The sequence below is a fragment of the Hylobates moloch genome, unplaced genomic scaffold, assembly GCF_009828535.3.
Source record: "Hylobates moloch isolate HMO894 unplaced genomic scaffold, HMol_V3 SCAFFOLD_2, whole genome shotgun sequence".
Classification (NCBI taxonomy): Eukaryota; Metazoa; Chordata; class Mammalia; order Primates; family Hylobatidae; genus Hylobates; species Hylobates moloch.
Genome location: NW_026652277.1, coordinates 72,438,154 through 72,463,214, shown reverse-complemented (window position 1 = coordinate 72,463,214; position 25,061 = coordinate 72,438,154). Strand labels below are relative to the sequence as shown.

The window sequence follows — 25,061 nt, the reverse complement described above, 5'->3', positions numbered from 1 at the left end:
GGCAACACAAATACTTTAGCATCATCCAACTCAGTGCTTTCTCATTTCCAAGAAAAAAAAAAAATCAGGTTATAACCCAACTTAGATTTGAATCTCAGTCTAAAACCACACATATTAATTTTAAGAGCTTTAAAATGTATCATTACTGATTCTTTTGTACTCTATATAAATAATTAAATAATCTAGATTAAATAATTTATTTCCAATTTAAATATTGGCAAGTAGGGGACATTTTCACAAGGCTTAAGACAGAAAACCAGGCTACAGTCCAGCCAGTTCTCCATACCAATAAGAACTGGAAAATACATGTAGGGCTTATGGAAATCTATTCTCATAAGCAGGGAATAATCAAAGTAATCTCTGTATAGTCGGCAACAAAGCAAGTCTTTACAAGCAGCAGAGCAGGAAAAAAAAAAAAAAAATGGACAGCAGCTAATACCCCCATGGGCTGCAAATACCCAGGTGCAGGGTCAGTAGTTTAAAATAGCCTTGTCATTGGCCAACTGGGGCTCAGCAAGAGAGGTAAGAACCAAGCTAATAAGCTCAATGCATTTGGAATTCACTGAGGACCAAGGGAAGGAAAATCTTTAACAAAACGAAAACATACAGAAGAGTTTAAATAGTCAATTTTATGTGATCTTTAAAAAAACCCTTGCAGGAGTTTAAATTCTGGTGAGATTTCCCTGACATCCTTAGATCCCTCTTATAAATAGTACTGGGTTCCTTCATTTTAATTTGTTTTTGTCTTATTTTCCTTTCCTCCTCCCTCGCCTGGCTCCACAACCCCAGCCCCTGGCAGAAGCCCCAATTTCTCAGTTCAGAAATGATGTAATATAGAGTTACTAACATATGTATTTAGATAGCTATTTTTCCAGATGCATTCCTCATAACGATAATCTACAAAATGTTTGTTATGGAAAACCAATTTATACTTTTGAGTTCAGGATTTATAAAGGATCCCTTTATTTACTTCTCCATTCAGTCATGTATTCATTCATTCTCTAGTGAATTCATTCATTTAGAGAGTACATACTTACTTGAGAATGCAAGCCAAAAGTGTTTTTATAGCTTTAAATGCATGTGTTTGTAAAATTAATGGTAAAGTATGTACATTACATAGGAGGTAATGCAGTCTCCCTCATCTCTTGGGATTTGAATCTCTATTGCCTTTTTCTAACCCTTCAAGTTGTTCTTCAATGATGACAGAGAAACTGTTACTGCAGAGCTTTGTTTGGTAGGTAAAACAAGATGCAAGTTAAACTAAAAATTGGTTTACACAGCTGGTTGTTTTCTTCAGTTTCTTGTGGACACCTCTGTGACACCATCAGCATGTTGTGAATACAGAAAATTTGTGAGAACCACTGACATTGAAGTTTGAAGGCTTCGTAAGATATAAAGAAATGAAATTAAGGGACTAAGTATTTATTGTATTATACTTTCAGACTTTAAGTTTTAAAAGGCAGAGACTATTTTTTCATTATATATTTTGAGAAAAAAGAAAATATGTGAAGACTAATGACATATCTACTTCTGCAATATCAAAGCAAGTTATTTTTTAAACACCTTACTTTAGTATAATTTCAATGCAATTTTTTCATGCGGCTGCAATCTTGACTTCCAGTTACAAAAAAAACCTCAAATTATCTCTATTATGAAATCTGCAAAATTATAATAAATTATTGTAAGGGTTTATTGTTTCAGATTTAGGCACTGAATATAAATTTTATCACTGCAACCAATTACAGACATCCTGCTGAATTATTTGTATAATTATTTGCCTAACTTAGAATGCCTTAGGAATGCAATAAGACCTATACAAATCAGACTAAGTTAATCGTATCCATAATATTTTATTTTGTTATTTCTAACCTTAGTTGAAATATAAAACCTTACACTCTCATTTATGACAGTTGGTTCCATGGAATGATTTGTAGTAGGTAGCACACTGTTATTAGCTGAAGGAAATTCCAATGACATCATTTAGCCATTATAGAAGATAAGCTCACCTATTAAAGAACAATACTAACAGTGTTTCATATTTTTACCAACCTGGCATGCTGAATAAGTTGTGCAGAATATTTTTCTTGTACAAACACATTACAGTTAAAATATCTGAGCTACCCGTGCCTCTCCAAACATGAATGTGTAATATTTCAAATGTTTAATAACTCCAATGATTTATTAACCACACATATATCCTAGTATTTTTTAATAAATAAAAAGAAAAAAGTTAAATTTAAAATAATATAGGCCTAAGAATGACATAACACCCCACTTAGTTTTTTATTAAAATGCATTATCTATCAATGCAGAGATAGTAAAAACAACATAACAACATTAAACATCAAAAAAAAATCTGCATGTTCAATGGAGAAAAACATGTTGATAAAATAGTAACTTATCTACTTTAATAATATATATCCCTAGTATTTATATAAGCAATATGTACTCCCTCATTAATTATGAGAATTAAGTCATTTAATCTATGAAATTTAACCACCCAACTTTTTTTTATAGGTAGGGTCAAAAGTTACACTACGCTACAGCCAAATAGATGGAAGCTTTATTGTATGGCACTTGGGTCTCAGCCTGGATTCAAAGCTTGGCTTTCCCACATGTTAGCTATGTGATATTCCACAATTTTTTTTTAATCCTTAGTTTTCTCTTCTATCTTTAAGGAGCACACAGAATCTATTCTCACAGAGTAAAAATTAAACAAGATAATGCATACGCAGACAGTAGATATATACGGCCTTCTCAATAAGTGTTAACTATTTTTATTATCAATGTTTTTACCACTTCAATGAATGAATGTATAAAATGTTGGAAGTTTGTTTATTCCTGGTGATATCTTTGACTTCTTTTCAAATACATTTGGCTGAACTGAATAAAGTATAATGTAACTATAAGTCACATCTGGCAAAGAGTATTTCTGGTAGGTTTAGCATTATAGTGACAACCAGATGTTGAATTATACAGAAGAAAACGTGTTCTTTTTCTGATTGTGGCTGACCACTACACTGAGTAATGTTAATTATTTAGAAAGCTTACCATTAGGCAATGTGGAAAACATGTTTTGCATTTAATACAAAAAAAGCTTCTCAACATAAGAATTTGGCAAAGTTAGGGTAAAAAATCTGTGATTCCAAATTCTATTTTATCTCTAAATATTTAAAAAAAAATACTGTATCTCATAGTCTGTACTAATATTTAGCATATAATTTTACATTTTTTATTTTTATCTGAGGACTACAGGGGGTTTGAATAAACTGAAATAAGTGACGTTTGCCAGAAGACAGTTTGGTATTCCATTAGGCTTAATTGACAGTTCTCATGATAAAGGAATGCTTCAGTAACTCTTAACAAAATTTTTATTGTCATAAATCTGAAATTATAGAATTACTATAGATACGCATCTAAACTAGGTAGCTCATAATAAACAGCTCATATGCAGTGCTAAACATCTACAAATAATACCTGTTACAGAACTGTGTCCTTTACGTATAGTAACAAGAAATGTATAGTTACTATAATACTAATTACGCACATATGAAAGTATGTTAAAGCCTAAGAAATTTCATGTTTCCTTTCCTACTGGAATCGCTTATTCAGTGTAAAATCAATTAGTTTTTAATCTGCCATTATTTCTGATAGTGGGCAGGTAGCAGTGGTTCCAAAGACTAATGAAGTCTAAAACTCACATAAGATTCCTTCCTCAATGAATTTCATTTCATTCCAAAGAAGTAAGTAGCTACTATGAAGGCTTTCCGAGATCAAGTCTGGGCAAGGGGTTGACAAAGAGCTTCTGACCAAGTGGAGTCCCATGTAAGCATAGTTACTCCATTATTTTTATATCTCACCTGTTTATATGTATCCCATCATTTTAAATGATATTCTTATGTGCATTTTAAACATTGTTAGATATTCCTCTGCAATATGAGGATACTAGTAACACAGCAACACATCAGTGTTCTAAAAACTAAAAAGCTTTACATCTAAGCCATTATTTAATCATGACTCTGACACTTTTTGACTTGATTATTGAAAACATGAATGGATTTGCCTTCTTGATTAATATTAACTAGACAATTTTTGCAAAGGACAAAAGTGAACATGGTATTGATTTAGACCAAATGACTTACACATAGCATAAAGATTTCTATAATTTTTATTCAGGGTGGTAATTTTTTAAAATTGACATATTTAAAGAGTGTTCTCACTTCTCAGCAGTCACACTCACCTGAGGCATCCTCCACAATAATAAATATTAAAGCCAGAATAAAGAAATGCTCAATGACATGATTCTATGCTTTTTTAGGTAAACCGTCTGAAGTTCAACCAAGTAACTTTTTATAGCCCATGGATTTATTCCTGTATTTTTGTACAGCAAAAAGTCAGTTGCAATTGGAAAACAGCAAGGTACTAGTCTTCCTCAGAGTAACTAAACAGGGAAACATGCTCCCAAAATGTTTCCTTTCTTTAGAACACTCCTTTCTAGTCCTCAGGGGGGTCTGCTCTGAACCCATTGGGCTAGGTTAGATTGGTTTATTGTATATGGCATATACATTATTTATAATTATAATGTAGTCAAATGATATTGTTCCATTCATTCAGAGAATTTATTTCAGTTTGCAATTACACATTAGTTAGTGCAATTATTTTAGTTATGCCTGTCTCTGCCAATGGACTCTAAACACCATGCTGCCAGAAACTTGCTAACTATTATATATCTACTAACTAGCATAGAGCCTGGCACAGTACAGATATTATAGACTGAATGATATCCCCTAAAATGTCTTATATTGAAGCCCTAAACTCCAAAGTGACTGTATTTAAAGATGAAGCCTCTAAGGAAGCAATTAAGATTAAATACGATGATAAGGGTTGTAAGGAAAAATGCCTGTTTTCTCACTATACTATTATTACTCTCAATACTTCTGGTCACCAAATGTGTGGGGATTTTGCTCACACCAACCAATTCTCCAGGTCTCCAGGTACCAGCTGTGTGTCCTATAATTTAGTTCAATACTGACACCATCTACCTAGGGTTAGCACGGACTCCACAGGTTAAGGGGTCAATCACACAAGCCTGTCCCCCAACTTCAAACACCTGTTGCAAATCCAGATAATCAACTGCACGTCTGACTCCCTAGCTATGAATAGCAGATTTCCACGAACAACTCCTTGGGTTCAATAATTTGTGAAAATTTTTCCACAGTTGATTACTGAATTACCAGTTTATTATAAAAGCATACAACTGACAAACAACCAGGTGAAAGAGATGCATAAGGCAAGGTATTGGAGAAGGAGCACGGGGCTTCAAGGTCTTCCCCAGTGCGATGGTCTCCCAGCACCTCTACTGCATACCAACCCAGAATCTCCCTGGGTTAGGAGACTTCACTAAGTAGGCATGATTTGTTAAATCATGAGCAAATGGTGGCTGATTCTATTTCCAGGCCCTTTCCCATTTCTGGAGGTTAGATGGTAGGACGTTCAGTTCCCACCTTCTAATCACATGGTTGATGTCCCCGGAAACTAGTCCAGATTCTGAAGATATTTAGGAGCTTTCAGCCACTATTAATCTCATTAGCCTACAAAAAGACACTTGCCACTTCAGAGATTCTAAGGGGTTTAGGAGCTGTGTGTCAGAAAACTGGGATACAGACCAAATATGATGGAAAAGCACCCCCCCAATTCATTTTTATTTAGAAAGAATAACATTTAATGTAACTTTCTGGCAGTTGCCAGCCTTTCTTCACTCTGCTGGAGGGAAGAAGGGTGACTTCTCTAGCTGATAAGTTTAGGAAAAGAATCTGACATACCCAGTTCATTTCTTTTCCCTCTCCCATCTCTGGGCAGCAAAGCATGCAAAGGGAAAGAGATTCTGGTGTATTATTCCACACTATAAGTGTTTTAGCAACATCACCCTACCTAGGAGATATGTATGCTCCAACCACTTTATTAACATTTTTAAGTTGATCTGTCCAAATCTTCGTCTAGCTCTCAACTTGATTAAAATTCATATGTGTTAAAACAGTGCTACTTATTTAACCTACCAAATCCATGTAGATGACAGCATTGTAATTTCAAAATGGGGAATGGATCATCAAATGATTAAATCATTGGTGGAAGCAAAGAATAATTTTTTAAAAAATATTTTTGAATATTTAAGCACTAACTTTTCTCATGCAGGTAAATAATATCAAAATAAACAAACAAACAACCCCTTCCTGTACAAAACACAGGACATCCAATAGACCAGGCTTTAGCAAACTACAGCCCACAAGATTAATTTGCCACACTGCTTGTTTTTGTAAATCTTTCAAGCTAAGTTTTTACATTCTGTAAGTGTTGAAGAAAGTCAAAGAGGAAGAAATATTTCATGACATGTGAAAATTATAGGAACCTCAAATTTCAGCACCTATTAAAACTTTATTGGAATACAGCTATGTTCATTTGTTTACTTATTGACTAAACCTGCTTTTGCACTACAACAGGGAAGCTGAGTAGTTAGGAAAGACCACATATCCCTCAACGCCTAAAGTGTTTACTATCTGGCCCTTTACTCAAAAGGTTTGCTGACCTCTTCAACAGATTAATGGTCTGTAAAATGATGTTTGATCTTCAAAGCTGAAACACTGGCATTCATCTATGCCTAAGAGAAATATACCTATTACTAGAGAAACACTGAATCTACATATCTGGTATGAATATATGTTACAGGTTTTTGAACCACATTGTGAGAAATATTAGTCTTACTAGCATTTTCCATATTTAGAGATGAAAATGTAGAAAAATCTGTGTCCTATGTTTACTTATTTCTGACAAAAATACCACTAGACCGTATATTTCCTGAAACATTTCAACTTAGATGATAATAAACTTCGCAAAATGTAAATCATAATAGTTATTCAATAAATCACTCTTACACAAAAAAACTCTATATTTGAGCAGGCTTTTCTGTTCCTACAGCAGAAGCATTTCTATTCATGCTTGTACATGTATTTAATTGTGTGAAACGTAATTGTTTTCCATTACATACTAAATATTTCATTTTTATTTAAAATCACACAGGAATGTAATATAATTGTTTAGTGATTATTATCTCTGGGCTAAATGTGTTCTTCAAAAATAAATGTTCTCCAAATATATTTTGTCTGTAGTGATCAGTGACTCCAACTCGTTTTTACTGTTACACTTAATAGATCCAGTATTCTACCACTCTGAATTAATCAGTATAATTTGTTGCTTACATTGTTTTATGTGACACAAATTAACTTAATAAAAATGAAACTTTAAATAACTTTCTTAACCTCACTGTTCAAAATGAAAAATTATCAGCAAAAATTCCAGGACTAAATTCTATCCACTGCATTTTCAAAAAATCTTTTCTTTAAAAAAAAATCTTCCTTCCACATAAATTGTCACAGGGTCCCTAAAGTCAGATTCTATAATTATTTTTAAAATGAGAAAAGATAAATTCAAAAATGGAAAAGGTGCTATAAAAATAATCATTTAAAATCTAATGCAAACAGAGCATCCTCATGAGAATTCTAACAGACCTTTCAGTGTACTGCACAAGCACGTGACATACCATTAAGCAAATATAATTAAGGACAAGGGAGCAGGACTTTTTTTTTTTTTTTTTTGTAACTTTAGCTGCACATATGGAGCATTTTTGTTTCACTTCTGGTTTACTTTCTTTTAATCAAAGACCCCCACTGTAATGCCTTCACACAGGACTCAGTGTTGTGGTTACCATGGAAACCATAATTCTGAATGTCCTAACTTGTGTGATTAAAATTTAACACAAAGTAACATTGATAGTTTTCCCCATTTCCACTACCACCAATATCCAATTCTAATTAGCAGCACAATAACTGGTTTGGAAGGAATAAAGAGCTGTGACTACTATAGCCTCACATTGCCAGTTATTCACAGGGAATCCCAGGAACAATATATAGTGATGGTTCTCTTTTACAAGATGCCTGGTTTAACAGAGGAATTATTTCTAGTTCACTTTTCATCACCTCTAGAAAATAAAAAGTATATCGTTTTTCTTGTTTTTATATACTGTAAAAGTTTTTGGGGTATTTTTTCCTACATTTATTTTACTCGCTTGTTCAACTGGAGCAAAACTTTTTAACACAGGTCTGATATAGTAAAGTAATAAATGAAATTATGTGACACTTTAATTCCTCAAATCCACTGGTAATATTTATATTCATTTCTATAATTACCACACTGGTTTCTTCAATATAAAATTAACCCTTCTAGATCTATTAACCACGCAAATAACATAGGCAAAATCTTTTTATTTAACTGAAGTTTAAAAACTCAACTGAATCTTTCCCTTTTCTCCTTTTTTTTTAAATCAGCACTCCAGTAGAAACTAATAAACTCTCAGTACTCCATTAAGGAAATATATGCTCTCTTGCCGATTATTTTGATTCCCTGAAAATTATATTGTCTCAGGGGTATACTTGCACTGATCATATGCATTGGTACTCTACTTATAAGTGAGTACAAATTTATTTCATTAGTCAACACAATATTTTAAATGTAGAAATCATACACTGTCATTCCAACTGAGTTTCTTGTCTACCTTAACATCTATAAGAGCAAATACAAATGACATTCCTTCTCATTCCTAAAATCCCAAAGAAAGCACGTTAAGTTTATAGAGCAAGAGGGAAGATTTTAAATATTAAACATTTAGAGTCAGTGGATATCTTAGTCATTAAGTCCAACACTCTCAGTTTTTAGAGTAGAAATTGAAGTCCATGAAGCTTAGGGGGTATCTTTGTAGTAGAACCAGTACTAGCAGTTTTAGATGTTGATTTAACATTTTTAAATTATTCACTACAGAAGAGTGACATTTCTCTTACTATTTGTTGACATCTTCTACTTTTATTTACAAACCTAATTACCTTGAATATGCACACATGGCATTCGTAAAACAGATCTTGAAAATTAATTAAATGAACCTAAAAAGATGAAATTGGGATTGTTTTAATAATTTTGTTATATATCATTGTCTGATATAAATTGTCATTTCAAATTTTATTTCACACTGAAAATATTTTGTTTTTAAGATATATCTTAATGCAAACTTCCAAAGTTATGGCTAAATTAATAAGCAGTGTACTTTACTAATTAATATTAATTCCTACTGTAAAAAACATTTTAAAATCATCTCCATTCCTGAGCCTTTTACATATTTCCTTTAAATATTATACATCCTTAACTAAAGATCTGAGTATTAACTGACATAAAAAATTTTTACTTCAAACATCATTTTGACAGTAGAATAAATAATAATTTTAGTAATGTCTGATTCCATCAACAATTTCCATTTCCATACGCTTTCTACTTACAAGTAAAGGATTGTCCTGTCCTATAAATGGTCCATTCAGGACTTTTATTTCTAATTAGAATATATGAATGAATTCAAGTAACCCAAGAGTAAGTTATTCTTTTCTTTGCAGTTAGACGGAATGATGGGAAAAAAAGCACATGTTTGTGTTTTGGTGGGGGTTGTGGGAAGTTAAGGAAACAGTTTTCGAAGGAGAAAAAGTACACGTAAAAGACAAGAGGAGAGGAAAGAGGAGGATAAAAGTTAAGATTCCTTTATTTAGATGTTCTTTACATCAGATTAGATAATAGATTTTGAAAGATCCTTTGAATATATCAGTTCTTATTTCAAGACTATGGCAAGGGAGTCAAATATATTGAGAGACGGAGAGAGAGAGAGAGAAGAGAGAGAGTGAAAGACATTGTATACCAGAGGTTCCATAAGTGAAGTGGGAGGATAAAAAAACAAAAGAAGCCAAAAGGATGGAATGGTCAACAAAACCTAGGGAAGACAGGAAAGGCAAAAAAGAAGTAATTACTTTATCAAGTAATACATCAGGTTAAGTTTGCTAGATAGGACCAATATGAATTAAACTTGCTAACCAGGTCTAGCTGAAGATTTTAAATTTAAAATTCTTGCCAGGTCTTAAATATTAATAAACATAAGAAAAAAAGATAACTGATGTCAGTGAAAAAAGAATAATCAATCTTCAGGTTGGAATGTGGTGTCATTTATTGTCAACACATTTACGAAGGCTCATCATTCTCACTCCGTAATATTTAATGAAGGGTCTACTAAAATTGATTTTTTTTCCAATTCACTCAAATTCAAAGTAAAAATCATCATTTTTTTTCCTTTTAAAGTTCCAAAATCTGCTTTCCAGTAAAATACTCTTTAATCATATTCCTTTCAACTATTTCTTCTTCTTAATTCTTGAACATAAAGGTAAAGTAAAACACACCAAAACCAGTATCGCTTTATTATTTCATCACTCAGAGTCTAGCCTAGTGAGTGTGATAAAGACATCTACAGTAATATGAAGAACGGCCCCCTCCAGAAATTTCAACAGAGCATCTGTTTACAAAGTCCAGATTTACTTGCCTGTTCAAATTACAGCATGGATAGGTCTCCAATGACCACTTTATTATTTACCCATTATATTTTCAACATCTATACATTCTAGTGATCTTGGGAGTAAAAGACAGAGAAATAGAGATTTTCATTTAAAGTTTAAAATCTGTCTTTGGAGAAATGATTCTTAGTGATAAGAGATTCAACATACCCTTTGGAGCCTGAAAAGGCCAGTTAATACTGACAATTTTTTTATAGGAAATTAGCTAATACTATGGGTTCCCAAATCTTCCTGGTAGAGGTATTCATATGAAGCAATTATAAAATTGAAGCACAAAATTGTTCTCACCCAGAATCGTAGGAATACTGGTATTCTGGCTATGTGGTGCAAAAGACTGGAAAAGTAAGTGAGGAAATAAACAACAGAGCAAACCAGGAATTGAGAGCTAAAAACATGCTTTCAACTCATAACTCTCTAGGCAATAAGGTGGGTCCTGACGGAGTCTGAAAAAGCAGGATCCCAGAAGGTCATGTGCTTTCCTATTTCCCACCCCACATCCCCACATTTGCCTCATTTCTTTTTGACTATTTGTGTTTAAGGCTGGATAGAACACAAATGGAGCGTGACTCAGCTTCAGTCACATCTGTCCTGTTCCTTAATTTCTTTTTCTGTAAATGGATTACTTCCTATAATGATTGTGAAATTCATTTGCAATTTAAAAAGTTTGTGAGGAGAACAAGTGAAAAGGTTTTAACAACAGGAAAAAGAGGCAATGTTAATGTGCAAGAAAAAAAGTTTGTGGTTTAAAAGACGTAACTTTATATAATTTGGTAACAATTATAAATAATGTCATAAAATTTGATGATATTTGCTAAAATATTGAAGTCCTATAAACCGCACTGTTGTTATTGTTTTGTATTATTTTTATAGTATAAATATATACTTATCATATTAGAAAACTAATAAAATGTAAACTTTTATTTTCCTGAATCAAAGTCTCATTCAGCAGGAATAATAATAATAATAATAATAATAATAATAATATATTCCTTACTAGGCTAATAGATTATTTAGTAAATTACTTGAAAGCATGTTTCATAGTGCCTGGAACATAATAGACAGTCAGTGAATTTAACTTGAATATGCATTTACATGTGAGAAGTTTCAAAAAGGCCAAAGTACTATAAAAATACATGTTATTAGTGTTGAATTATAAATGAATACATTTGCTGGAAAAAAAGTAGATTTATAGTAAATTTATAGTTACTACTTTATACATTAATAATAATGACAAAGATTTCCCTCCTGGATGATATAAGCTTTGATGCAACAGAAAAGGTAGTGACTGGGAAAGCCAGAATTGTGTTGGTTACTCATCATTTTGACCCACACTGTATAATATGTTGTTAGAGGTCAAAGTCCTTAAAATGAAAAAATAATGCCAAACACCTCGGTTCGACTCAACCAAGTTGGCAATCATTCAGCCAACGTAAACCAAGTAAGAATCTCTCCTTACTGATTAACATCACAAATGTGATTATGTAATTTGATATGTATATTCCTATGAAAGTTTTTTTTTAAAATAGTCAATTTGGTCTGATCTATGCCATTATCAACAAAAGTAAATAATTTCTTTTTTTAATTAAAAACTTTATCATCAGTAATGACAGAAATGGGCCAACATTATAACTTAGTTTGCATTCTAAATATATTAAACATAAATATAAATAATGAGAAAAATCTAATGGTTTTTCATTAATTTTAAACTTTGTTAAAAGTTCACTTTCTGCTACATCTAAAGCTAAAAGGATGTTGTACTAGATGACATGTATGTACAGGAAATCTGTCAGGCATTTGGGTGAAAAGCACACTGTAGGTAGCACTTTACAAATAAATCCTTTCCCTCCTTAGCTAAAACAGGCTATAGTAAAGGCAATTTGAATACGATCTCAATTCAGATGTGGTTTTCCCAACTTTTGGTCTCATAACAACAAAACACCCTGGTTAGTTTGGTGGAGACTCCATTCATTCATTATTCCTTGTTTGTCAATTAGCATTAGCACAATGTGCTCTCAACAGGTGGGATAATAAATCTATGCATTCCTCTTTCTACATTAACAGTTCAGCTATTCCCCTCCATATGAAAATTTTCCAAATTGTTTTATATTAAATTTGTTCCCTCGTATTTTATTGAAGTCCATGCCAGTTAAAACACTTTCAGATATCTTATCATTTTCTGATATATTATCATTTTCTGGTCTCTTTCAAATGGGTTACAATTGGCTATTTTTTTCAATGAAATAATTTGTTAGAATATTTTACTGAACGAATTCAGAATAGGTCATTACCTATTAAAACCTTCATTTTTTATTATATTTGTCGTGTAAAATTAACATATAATAGTGAGTATGTTTTAACTGCAGCTAGAAAATAGACCAGCTGAGAAAGCACTTGAAATAACATAATATAGTAAAGCAAAGTTAATAGAAATTATCTGTATAAGTTTTGTGAATAAATTATGGTCTCATAACAACAAAACACCCTGGTTAGTTTGGTGAAGACTCCATTCATTCATTATTCCTTGTTTGTCAATTAGCATTAGCACAACGTGCCTTTCAGAAGCCATATAAGCTATATATACAGCAAAGGTTTTTATAATACATTTCCTCTGTCCTTGTGCTATTAGCAATTCTTTTCAAAGGTGTTATCATAGGGAATTACTGCTGCAATACTGACTGATACTGGTGTAATGAGAAGAAGTATTCATTTTTCTTGGATATTTATACTTTGTCCAGAATAAATACCACACTTATATTTTCAACCACCTTATCACTAGATTGTCCCGGAACTGACAATCCAAAAATACTATTAATTCAGCATATTTAATCAGGTATGAAATTAAAGTGAAATGAAACATAATCTATTAAAATTTTTATTTGTGGAATTAATAACACTGAAGATTTCTTCATTTGTGGCTGAGAACACTGAAACACAATTAACAAAAGTATGTATAAAATTTAGTTTCTTCATTATTTAGTTTCTTCATAAATTTAGTTTCTTCGTTTTAAAATGGAGAGTTTACAAGATTATACATACATTATACCCAAGTTTTATAAAAATCTAGCCATTCAGAATTTTGGCAGCAAAGCCAACAACTGCTTGCTTCCATTACACTTGTAAGAGGCAATTTGAGAATATACTCCCCAGGAATTAAATTTTGTGAATAAACATTTTAGCTAATTGCATTATTGTTCTCAGAACATTCAAGGCAGCAGTAAGCCAAAAGAAGCAATCCAATTTCTTTATTTCTTTTTTTAAAGCAATTAAATTCTCTTCCACAAACACATTTTAGAAATCAAGGGAAAACTACATGTATTGTATATTGGATGGATAGGGAAGATACGTAATTTTTTTTATATTTAAGTATAAATTTGTAATGTTTTAAAGAAGAAAATGTGTGGTATTCCTGGGCCAAATAAATTCTAAATGTATATATTTCAATGGTTTGTGTAAAAGTTCAGTGAGGGGAGTTTGTCATTTGAACTTTTCATCAGTGCTCAGGGCACTGCATTTTGGGAACAGTTCAAAGAATACTGTAGCTATCCGATCCAGCCAACCATTTCAGATTTTTATCTGATCATTTTATCCCATCTTTAATGTATGTCTTACACTCTTTAGAGATCTTATTCTTTAAGAAAACAATATAATATATATACTTAGGTCCCTACTAAATACATAATAATATAAAAAGATTTCTCCTAATGTGTCCTTAAATTTCCTCTTGTTTGCTTCTTTATCCATTACTCTATCACTCAGGAAAATTATATTCTCTCCAAAACAGATTATTCATTATTCTATAATAAATAACATGGTCTTACCATGACCATACTCTTAGAATGACCATTCTCTGTTCTCCACTAATAAGATCCTTTTCATATGCTATATATTCTGCAAAGTTTTCACAAAGAATTTTATTAAGAATTAATTACTCTCTATTCCTCATGTTCCTATTAGAGTACTTGTCATATTATCATACAGCTAGCAGTACATGTTTCTGTAGCCCCAACTAGACTTCCAATTTTCTCCAGATGGTATGACATTATTACTCCAGAACACAGCCGAGGTCTTATGCACACCAGACACTAATACAATATGTACTAAATAAATGATTTATTTTAAAGTAAATTAAAATTGACATATTTTATTATTCATTCCTCTTCAAGAGTTATGATGATATTCATTAGCATTTCAAATTAGCATTTGAAAGATGGTACTTAATGTTCTGCATTACACCAATAGAAGTAAAAGTAATATTTTTAATGTCTCCTTTTCTTGTAAACATATAAGCTTGAAACTTTTAAAAATGTATATTCACCCTGAAAAAAATGAGAATTTATAATAAAGCCTGAATTTCATAATTAAGTAAAGGCTCTAAATTATTATTGACATTTTAAATTCTGAAAAAAAATTGAAAAATGTAATTCTCAATAAAATCTCATTATACCAAAAAATGAGGAAATGAATTTACATTTACTCTTGTATTTGCTCAATCTAAATTACATCTAGAAGTTTTCTAATATTAAAATTTTGAAAAACGTTACAAAAATTAATGATTCTATAATATTTAAGCTTCCGGATTACTTAGTGGATTTCTGTCAGGCACCAAAACTGTTTTTCTTTAAGTTTTTCTTTAAGGTCTTTAAAAATGTGCATATCATTGACTTCTGACAGAGTATACTAAACACAGAGGCCAACTAACTTTTTCTTCTCAATGACCCAAGATCATCACAGAATTGCAGCATCATATTTTTTTTAGATCATGGAGGTCATTTATGGATAATCTAGTGCTGTTCTTGCTAATTGGACAAATGAGAGTACTATAATCCAGGGAGATTGTGTGGTGCTTTGGGTCTCAGAGCAAGTTAATGGCAAAACCAGGCTTAGAATGAAGAGAACCTTATCCAGGGTTCTTCCTAATAGGAACCACATTTGAAAATTGTGTGTGGCCGGGCGCGGTGGCTCAAGCTTGTAATCCCAGCACTTTGGGAGGCCAAGGAGGGCGGATCACGAGGTCAGGAGATCGAGACCACGGTGAAACCCCGTCTCTACTAAAAATACAAAAAAATTAGCCAGGCGTGGTGGCGGGCACCTGTAGTCCCAGCTACTCGGAGAGGCTGAGGCAGGAGAATGGCGGGAACCCGGGAGGCGGAGCTTGCAGTGAGCAGAGATCGCGCCACTGCACTCCAGCCTGGGCGACAGAGCGAGACTCCGTCTCAAAAAAAAAAAAAAAAAGAAAAGAAAATTGTGTGTAACTCAGCGGCTCTTAGATACATAGAGAAACTTTGCTGTGACATATAAGGGATATAGCCAGCTATATTTAATAATTTTATGATGTTTTTTAGTGTTTATTTGGCTCCTATTACTAATATCCAATGCCAGATTCATGTTTTGTTGTTAGTATTTCCATCATTTCATAATTTGGTGTATTTAATCTGAGAGGTTTTGTATACTAGATGACCAAATTTGTTAGAATATATTTGTAAATATTTTCTCATGAGACTCTTTTCTCTCTTTCTTTTTTTTTTCTTTTTTTCTTTTTTTTTTTTTTTTTTTTTTTTTTGAGATGGAGTCTCACTCTGTCACCAGGCTGGAGTGCAGTGGCGTGATCGGCTCACTGCAACATCCGCCGCCTACCGGGTTCAAGCGATTCTCCTGCCTCAGCCTAACAAGTAGCTGAGGCGCAAGCCACCATGCCCAGCTAGTTTTTATATTCTTAGTAGATATGGGGTTTCACCATGTTGGCCAGGATGGTCTCGATCTCTTGACCTCGTGATCCGCCCCCTCCTCCACCTCCCAAAGTGCTGGGATTACAGACGTGAGCCAAGCCACCGCGCCCGGCGCATGAGACTCTTTTCTATGTAAAAAGAAAACCATTTATGCATGTAAATTCTGAAGGGCACTTGACGTGAGCTTTAATTAGAATAAAACAGCTGAATATCCATCCAGTACGGGAAACAGTTAAGCCTTATTTCTATGGTCAATTGTTTTGGCATCATCTACGACAGGAAACAAGACAAAACTCATAAAGAAAAAACAAAAATATCATGGAAGGAAAATATCATAAAAGTAGCATTTTGGCCGGCGTGGGGGCTCACGCCTCTAATCCCAGCACTTTGAGAGGCCGAGGCAGGCGGATCACGAGGTCAGGAGACCAAGATCATCCCGGCTAACACAGCGAAACCCCGTCTCTACTAAACATACAAAAAAAAAAAAAAAAAAATAGCCGGGCGTGGTGGAGGCACCTGCAGTCGCAGCTACTCGGGAGGCTGAGGCAGGAGAATGACGTGAACCCGGGAGGCAGAGCTTGCAGTGAGCCGAGATCACGCCACTGCACTCCAGCCTGGGTGACAGAGCCAGACTCCATCTCAAAAAAAAAAAAAAAAAGTAGCATTTTTCACTTGGATAATTTTCTTACCTAAATCTAAACAGCAATAAAAGCGGGTCTTGCCATAGTCATCCTAGTGTTAAAAAAAATTAACAAAATCCAGTGTTTGAAGAAGATAAAACTTTCTGCATACCAACAATTTAATAAAAATGGCACCATAAATAGAAATAAATAAAAACTGGAATAAAACAGGTAATAGAAATGAAACTTAGAAATAAAAAAAAATCAATAGATAGACTTACAATAGCAATCCCACACTTAAGTATTTAACATAGAGTGATGAAAACTTATGCACATACATGCAGACTCACACACATTGCAAATGAATGTTCATAACAACTTTGATGCGGTTTGGATGTTTGTCCCCTCCAAACATCATGTTGAAATGTAATCCCTAATGCCAGAGGTATAGCCTGGTAAGAGGTGATTGGGTCATGGAGGTGAATCCCTCATGAATGGCTTGGTACCCTGCTTGAGGTAAGGAGTGAGTTCTCACTCAGAGTTCACGTGAGATACGGTTTTTTAAAAGAGTGTGGAACTACCCCCACCTGTGTCTCTTGCTTTCTCTCTGGCCGTGAGCTACACCAGGCTCTCTTTGCCTTCTGCCATGACTGTAAGTTCCCTGAGGCCCCCAACAGGAACAGATGCTGGGGCCATGCTTCCTGTGCAGCCTGGAGAACTATGAGCCACAATAAACCCTTTTCTGTTTATAAATTGCCTTGTCTCTAGCAGTATTTTATAGCAGTACCAATGAACTAACACAATCTTTATTATCATTACAAATTAGAAATAACTCGTGTTTTTCAATAGGTAGATAAACGAACTGAGATACATCTATACAATAAAATATTACTCAGCAATAAAAAAAGGAATGAATTATTGGGGTACTCAACAACAAAGATGAACCTTAAAGGCATTATGCTGAGAAAAAGAAGCCAATCACAAAAGGCTACACATAGTACGATACATAGGAATGGAGAACAGACCAGTGGCTGCTGGGAGTTAGGGGCAGAGGCAGAGTTTGACTACACAGAAGCAGCACTAGGGAATTTTTAGGTGATAAAACTGTTTTGTATCCTAATTGTGGTAAAAATTACACAATTTTCTACAGGTTTTCCATTTCATAGAATTTTCTACAGAAAACAAAGCATACAAAAGAAAAGACTACAAGCATAAATACAGATGGAAAGGCAACAGTTGTGGTTGCATGGGTGTATCTATTTGTTAATTCATCAAATATTTACAATAACTAATTTTAAATGTCTGTTCTCAAAAAATTTAAATGTATATTGTCAACTGAAAGAGAACAATGAACAAATCCCCCTCCTGCAAGGAAGCAAAATGTCAATAGCTAATAATGCACTGTTCAGCTATGACACAAAACACCAATCTATAAATATTTATAGCTCAGAACAGACCTCACTCTATTCAACGTAGCATCCCTGATTCAGACAGAAATATGCAGCCTTTTTTGGACCATCATAATATTTTTTCAATGCCGTGGATTAGACACAGCAGTGGACACTTTAAGATAAATAAGGTCTGGTCAAGACAAGAATCAGAACACAAGATTTTGACTGGGCTACTGCTAGTTCAGGGTTTAGCCATAAAAATAAGAAAAAATAGAGTTAACATAACAATGAGTATGCACTCACTTTATAACATAAAAATCTGGTAATAAACATTTATTTTAAAATAACTAAATTTTAAAATTAGTCATTATTTTAAAATTTAACATAAGTTTTAACAGATTTAGTGAGAAAAGCTATACACACCAAAAATACTGATCCAAGTAATTGGTTATAACCTTTGTAAAATTCTGTTAAAAATGAATTTTATTTTTGTTTTGGTGGGAAAAAAAGTATTATTGTTGTTTTGTATACAATCCGTTTGCTGTTCATGGCTTCACAGCCCTCTCTGTGGATTAAGTAGTAGCTGACAACTTTTACTTTGCTCAACTGACTGGCAGCTATCATTCGAATGCCAGACTTATCTTTATGTAGATTTCTAAAGGTCACCATTTATGTATGTAAATTCTGAAGGGCACTAACTATATACAGCTGACAGATTCTGACAGCCATCATATCTCCAAGAGTGGAATAAGCAGGAATGACTGTCTGAATAATTAATGTGCTTTTACCCTGCCCATATGCAGTTTTTACATCCCTCACATTCTGACTGTGGTTTTGAAATTAATTAGAAAACATAATCTCATAGCAAACCAAAACTTCTTTTTAAAATTTCTATAAAAAAGGGGTAAAAAAGCGAGACAATTAATGACCTTCAGTTTAAAGTGTTAAATTTATAGAAATCACTCCTACCTAGAGATGAAAATGAACATCTAGCTCTGGATATTATTTCTGTAAAAAAACAGACATTACTATTTCTGTGAAGACATTACATCGTTACTATATAAAAGGTGTATAAAAGCAAATAAGCAAAGAATTCTGCTCCCTACACTGCTCAATAAATGGCCCCATCACAAACAGGGTTGCCACTTTCAAACCTGTGATTCATTCCTGATTTCAACTTTTCTCTCACTACTCAAATGCAAACAGTCACTAAGACCTATCAATTGCCTTCTAAATGGTCTTAAATGTGTTACTCCCACTCAATCCCCATTGTTGTTCTGTTAAACTGGATCTTTCTCATACCTCACCTAAGTTATCGCAAATATTTCCTGGGTAATCCACCTGCCTCCAGTCACATGATCATGCATGCTGCTTCCAGAGTTATCTTTCTAATATACAAATCCATGAGCAAAGCCAATGTTGCAATATAAAAGACACATAAAAACAGAAATTAAAAGGACGCTATAAAGAGGAAATATTTAGAGTACATAAAATAATGGAAGGAGGCAATAAACAAATTTTGTGTAATGTGGTAATATATGCTCTGGAGAAAAAATAAGGCAGGAGATGGGGGTAGAGGGTACTCCCAAACAGTTTCCATTTTAAATAGGAATGTGCAGGGAAGGCTGCCATGAGAAGAGAATACCTGAAGTCTAGGAAACAAGCCACGTGAATAACTGGGGAGACTGATCAGTAGAAAGGCCCATGCTCTTAGGTAGAGTGGCCTAGTGTGTTCCACACACAGCAATAAAGCCAGGGCAGCTGGAGAGCAGAGAAGGTTGAAGATGGAACAGGTCTCCATTTGCTGTCTGTGAGAACAGTGAAGCAAGGAAAACAGGAGGGTGATGTAATTATCCATGCAGAAGAGGACTGTGATTTGGACAAAGGTAGTAGCCTAAGAGGTGTTTAGAAGTGGTCAGACAGAATATGCTGATGGATGTGTAATGTGTGAGATACAAGATTAAAGAATTACTCCAATAATTTGTGCTCAAAGAACTGTAAGAATGGAGCCATTAACCCAAGCTTCTGTGAGAATGATGTTAGTGTATAGGATTTCTTATTTTGAAAACTTTGGTTCCACCTTGTGTGTTTAAATACATTCAAAGAGGTCATTTCCTGTGGAAAATAGACCTTCTCCAGCACATCTTTCCTTTTGAGGCTCAAAAAACTGTAGTGTATTTTACAAACACTTACGTAGTCCTTAAGATAGGCATTGTTCTATTCTAAATGCTGTATGGTAGATCATATTGTTAACCCAATTATGCAGGTGAGGAAAGTGAAGCAAAGAGAGGATAAATACCATGCCCAAGGTCCTCTGTTGACTCTGTCTTCAACATTTGAGCTCTTTATTTCCTCTCAGTTGTTTTGTGTATTTTATTATTAAAACGGAGTCCAGAGGCCCCCAGAGCTGATAGTGGGAGAGGGGTGGACGATGATGGACATGTTTGTTGTGGGAAATCAGGTACCCCAAATGGAGGGACCCTCTAAAGCCATGGCAGAAGAACATGGATTGTGAAGATTTTATGGACATGTTAGTTCCCCAAATTAATACTTTTATAATTTCTTATGCCTGTCGTTAGTGCAATCTCTAAACATAAGTTGTGAAGATTTCATGACACTTACCACTTCCCCAATCAATATTCTTGTGATTTCGTATGCCTGTCTTTACTTCTCTTAATCCTGTCAGCCGAGGAGGATGTATATCGCCTCAGGACACTGTAATAATTGCATTAACTGCACAAATTGTACAGCATGTGTGTTTAAACAATATGAAATCTGGGCACTTTGAAAAAAGAACAGAATAACAGCAATTGTTCAGGGAATAAGAGAGATAACCTCAAACTCTGACCGCCAGTGAGCCGGGCGGAACAGAGCCATATTTCTCTTCTTTCAAAAGCAAATGGGAGAAATATTGCTGAATTCTTTTTCTCAGCATGGAACATCCCTGAGCCAATGTTTAGGAAAAATAGAAAAGAACCTACGTGGTTACTGGGGCAGGTCCCCCGATATATGTTCTAGATCTTGATTTTGGTGATATTTTCACAACTTTATGTGCTTGTCAAAACACATTCATACGTTGCAAAGACTGAATTCATTATATATAAAATAGGTATCAATAAACCAGCCTTTAAAAAATACAATCTAGCAAATATAAATTGACACATGTTGGAAATACATACATTTTGTCCAAATGAAGACTGAATTTCTCATCTTATATAATCCATTCTAATACTTCTTTTTTTCTGATTAAGGCAGTGTTTTCTATGTCATCTTCTAAAAATATTTGCTGATAAAGTAATACATTTTTATTTGTTGCCATATTTTTCTCATGTGATTTCAGCCATTTTTACCACAGCAGAAAGAGCTACACTTTCTCTAATGACTTTATTCCTTCCCTGCAAGAAATCTCAATAAGGCTTCTAAAGATGTATCATAAAGTTTAGTAAAATTTGTAAATTGCTAGACTGACCATGAGTATAAACCCTGCTGAACAAAACCAGAGGTTTTACATGTATGTTCTAGATGTTAATTTATTACAAATCTTAATATTTATTTTGCTGTGTACTATCATTAACTTATACCTCAAAACAAAATATATTCTTAGGACAAGTTTAATCACTTAGAATTTAAGAGTCAAATCCATATTTCATAGTCTTCTTGATTATTTTAAGTTTTTGGTTAGCTCCTTAATAAATCTGAGTAGTGTTTATGTTATATAATGAAACTGAAAAATAACCTATAATAGAAGTACGGGAAATATCAGCTGCCATTTTCTTAATGTTGCCTTGGTCAGGTATTAGTAAAATAATCTTCATTTTTCCAATTTTGATGTTAGGGCTACATAAAAGCTATTTTCTAGATGTGAGGACTAGTTTAGTTAAAAATGATAGTAATTCCGTAAATGCACTTAACCAAATACATGCAACATGAGTACAGTAAAATACCCTTTCAAACAATCACCACCATCAAAACCCCAATGAGTAGCCACTTGACATCCAATAGGATGGCTGTAATCAAAATGACACACATAACAACTTTTGGCAAGGATACAGCAAAACTGAAACACTCACACAGTTCTACTGGAAATGTAAAATGGTGCAGCCACTTTGGAAAACAATTTGGAAGTTCCTAAGAAAGCTAAACATACAGTTAACATGTGACCCAGGAAATTCAACCCTAGGTATATATATCCAAGAGAAATAAATACATACACCTACACAAAAGCTTGTACAGAAATCTCCAAAGTAAAGTTATTCATAAGAGCTTAAACATTTCAAAAAGTCCATCAACTAAAAAATGGATAAACAAAATGTGGTGTATATCCATATAATGGAATATTATTCAGCCATAAAAGAAATGAAGTAATGATTCATCGTACAACAAGGGTGAAACTTGCCAGCATTATACTAACTGAAAAAGACAGATACAAAAGGCCAAACATACGATTCTATTTATGTGGTAGAGCCTCAGTGATAGTATGTTAGTGGTTGCCACAGGGTGGGGCAAGAGTGGAATGAAAAGTAACTGCTAATGGATACAAGGTTTCCTTCTGGGGAAAGAAAAATATTCTGAAAGTACAGAGCAGTGATAGCTGCACAACTTTGTGAATATAGTTTTAAAAAGCAGTGAATTGTATACTTTGAAATGGTAAATTTATGGTATATGAATTATATCTCAATTAAAATATTAGAAAACAAACCTGCCAACCATTTAACAGGGCAACAATCCCTATGATTTCTCCATAAACTTCATATTTGGGACCTGCGGCAGTTATTAAATTAAATATTATTTAGCCGTAACGCTTTCTGATTTTTCATAAAGAAAATAAGTATCAGGAGATGTTCTGAAATTTTATTCCAACATCCCCCTGAATACTTTTGAACACTCCGGGGGCATCTAGAATAGAAAATTAAGCTTTTGTAAGGCAAACATGATACTTCACGGACTGTTCCAAGCCAATTTCGCCTGACTCCTCTCCTAACATTGTCTTACCATATACGTAATCCTTCAGCCACAATGGAAACAGCAATCCTTCAATGGCCATCCTTTGCTCTTTCACAAACTAGTGTGTGGGCCTGGAATGTGTAACCTCACCTTCCCTGTCACAACAACTCCTCCGTGAATTTCACAGCTTCTCTGAAGGTTTCGGCGCCTCCAGCAGAAGGGAACTGCTCCCACCTTTCTTTCTTCAGCAGTCTGTCAGGAACTCTCAAAATGTGCACAATAGTATCTGCGGTACTTCATCTTTCTCACTAGTTTTTAATATGTCCACAGCAAACATATCTAAGTTTGTTGGGATTAATTTTTGTAAACAGGATGATTGCATGAGCGTGTTTTGTATATTGATTTATTTCACCAACATTGAGTACCAAATAAACTATTACATATTCAACTTTGCAAAAGAATGTCTGCCAAATTTAGTTGTTAATGTATAAATAAGCTAATAAATATAAATGAAAGAGAGTCGATCACATCTATTCTGAAAGAAGGAAATAATATTAATTGTTCGCAAATGTGACTGAGTGTGAAGAAGAAAACACTGACAAGAAATTCCAAATGAAAGAGATTCAATCATATCTCTTCTGTAAAACAGGAACAACATTGCTCGCATATAGAAATAAATACGGGGAAGAAAACAATGACAAAGAAATTAAAGCAAAAATATTTAAAAGACAAAACATCAGCTGGAAAATGTAGTGCATAGAAAGGCAAGTGCAATATTTTTACAGTTTTAAGTCGCTCTTTACTCTTAAAGCTCAGAAAAAAGTATGGAATATCTGAAAACAGATGATAGCAATTAAAGTATGTATCAATTATGTCAATAATTCAAAATGAAATGAACTTAAATCATTTTAATATGAAGAAAAATAAGAAAGTTGGTATTTCAAATTTTACGCTCTGTATTTATAATAACGTACATGCTAAACTTTACAAAGTAACTTTACAGGAATTACTTTCAGTACCTTCAAGAAAAGAAGGAATTCTCATTGAACTGTTGATTGATTAATATGCGGGCCTGTTTTGCCTTCTATGATTTTCTGGGGAAGATGTAAATATGGATATTGACTTAAAGTTACACTGCTTGAAATGTTTTATACTGGACTTCATAAACGTATTTCTGATAAATAGCAACATAATTTTTTAAAGTAATTTGCTTAATATTAAACATCGTGTTGCTACCAAAAGAATATATTTTATTACCTAATATTTATATTCAACATTATATGTAATTGAAAACTGAATGAATTAAAGAAAAATGACTAACACATTGTGTTAGTGTACATGTAGCAACTGAAAAAAAACTCACTATGGTTATTCTACATTAGTTAAGAAAGTAATAAAACATATGCATCTTTCAGAAAAGGAGACCTACTAAAACTGTTATTTTTAGCTCATATATTTTTCATATAGCTGGAGTATATTTCCTCACAATAGCAATATTTTTAATTAGATCACTTATAATTTGTTCACAAGAAATATGATTTTTGGAAAATGTATAACAAGAAATGGCAATTTATTTTCCAAAAATATGTAAAATACCATTTTAGTAACACATTACAAATATGCTGATGTTTCAATACAATAAAGACTCATAAAATAATATATTAACTTGAATGTAAATATTTTTAAATAAATTTTGAAATTATATGGTTGGCAATAATAATCTACTAATTACCTTAATTTGCTCTTCAATTGCTAAAAATCCATGTTTTTTTCCTCCGATTTACCAAATTAAACATTTCTGAAAAAAAAGAAAAAAATATTTAATTTGATGATGAGAAAAATTAAATATTCTGTTTTATGGTTACAGTTGTAGAACTATTTGAATATTTCTTG

At 33.3% G+C, this 25,061-nt stretch overlaps 1 protein-coding gene across 47 annotated transcripts in view; it reads right to left on the bottom strand.

Moving 5' to 3' along the window:
* ADGRL3 (adhesion G protein-coupled receptor L3) overlaps positions 1–25,061 on the bottom strand; it is an 866,327-nt gene that overhangs the window by 649,405 nt on the left and 191,861 nt on the right. For 31 of the 47 annotated variants that reach the window (XM_032151681.2, XM_032151691.2, XM_032151695.2 and 28 more), the window contains one exon: positions 24,901–24,966. The exons of the other annotated variants lie outside the window; for them this stretch is intronic. The gene's annotated coding sequence lies outside the window, so the exon portion shown is untranslated. The remainder of the gene's footprint in view (positions 1–24,900; positions 24,967–25,061) is intronic. 47 annotated transcript variants of the gene reach the window in all.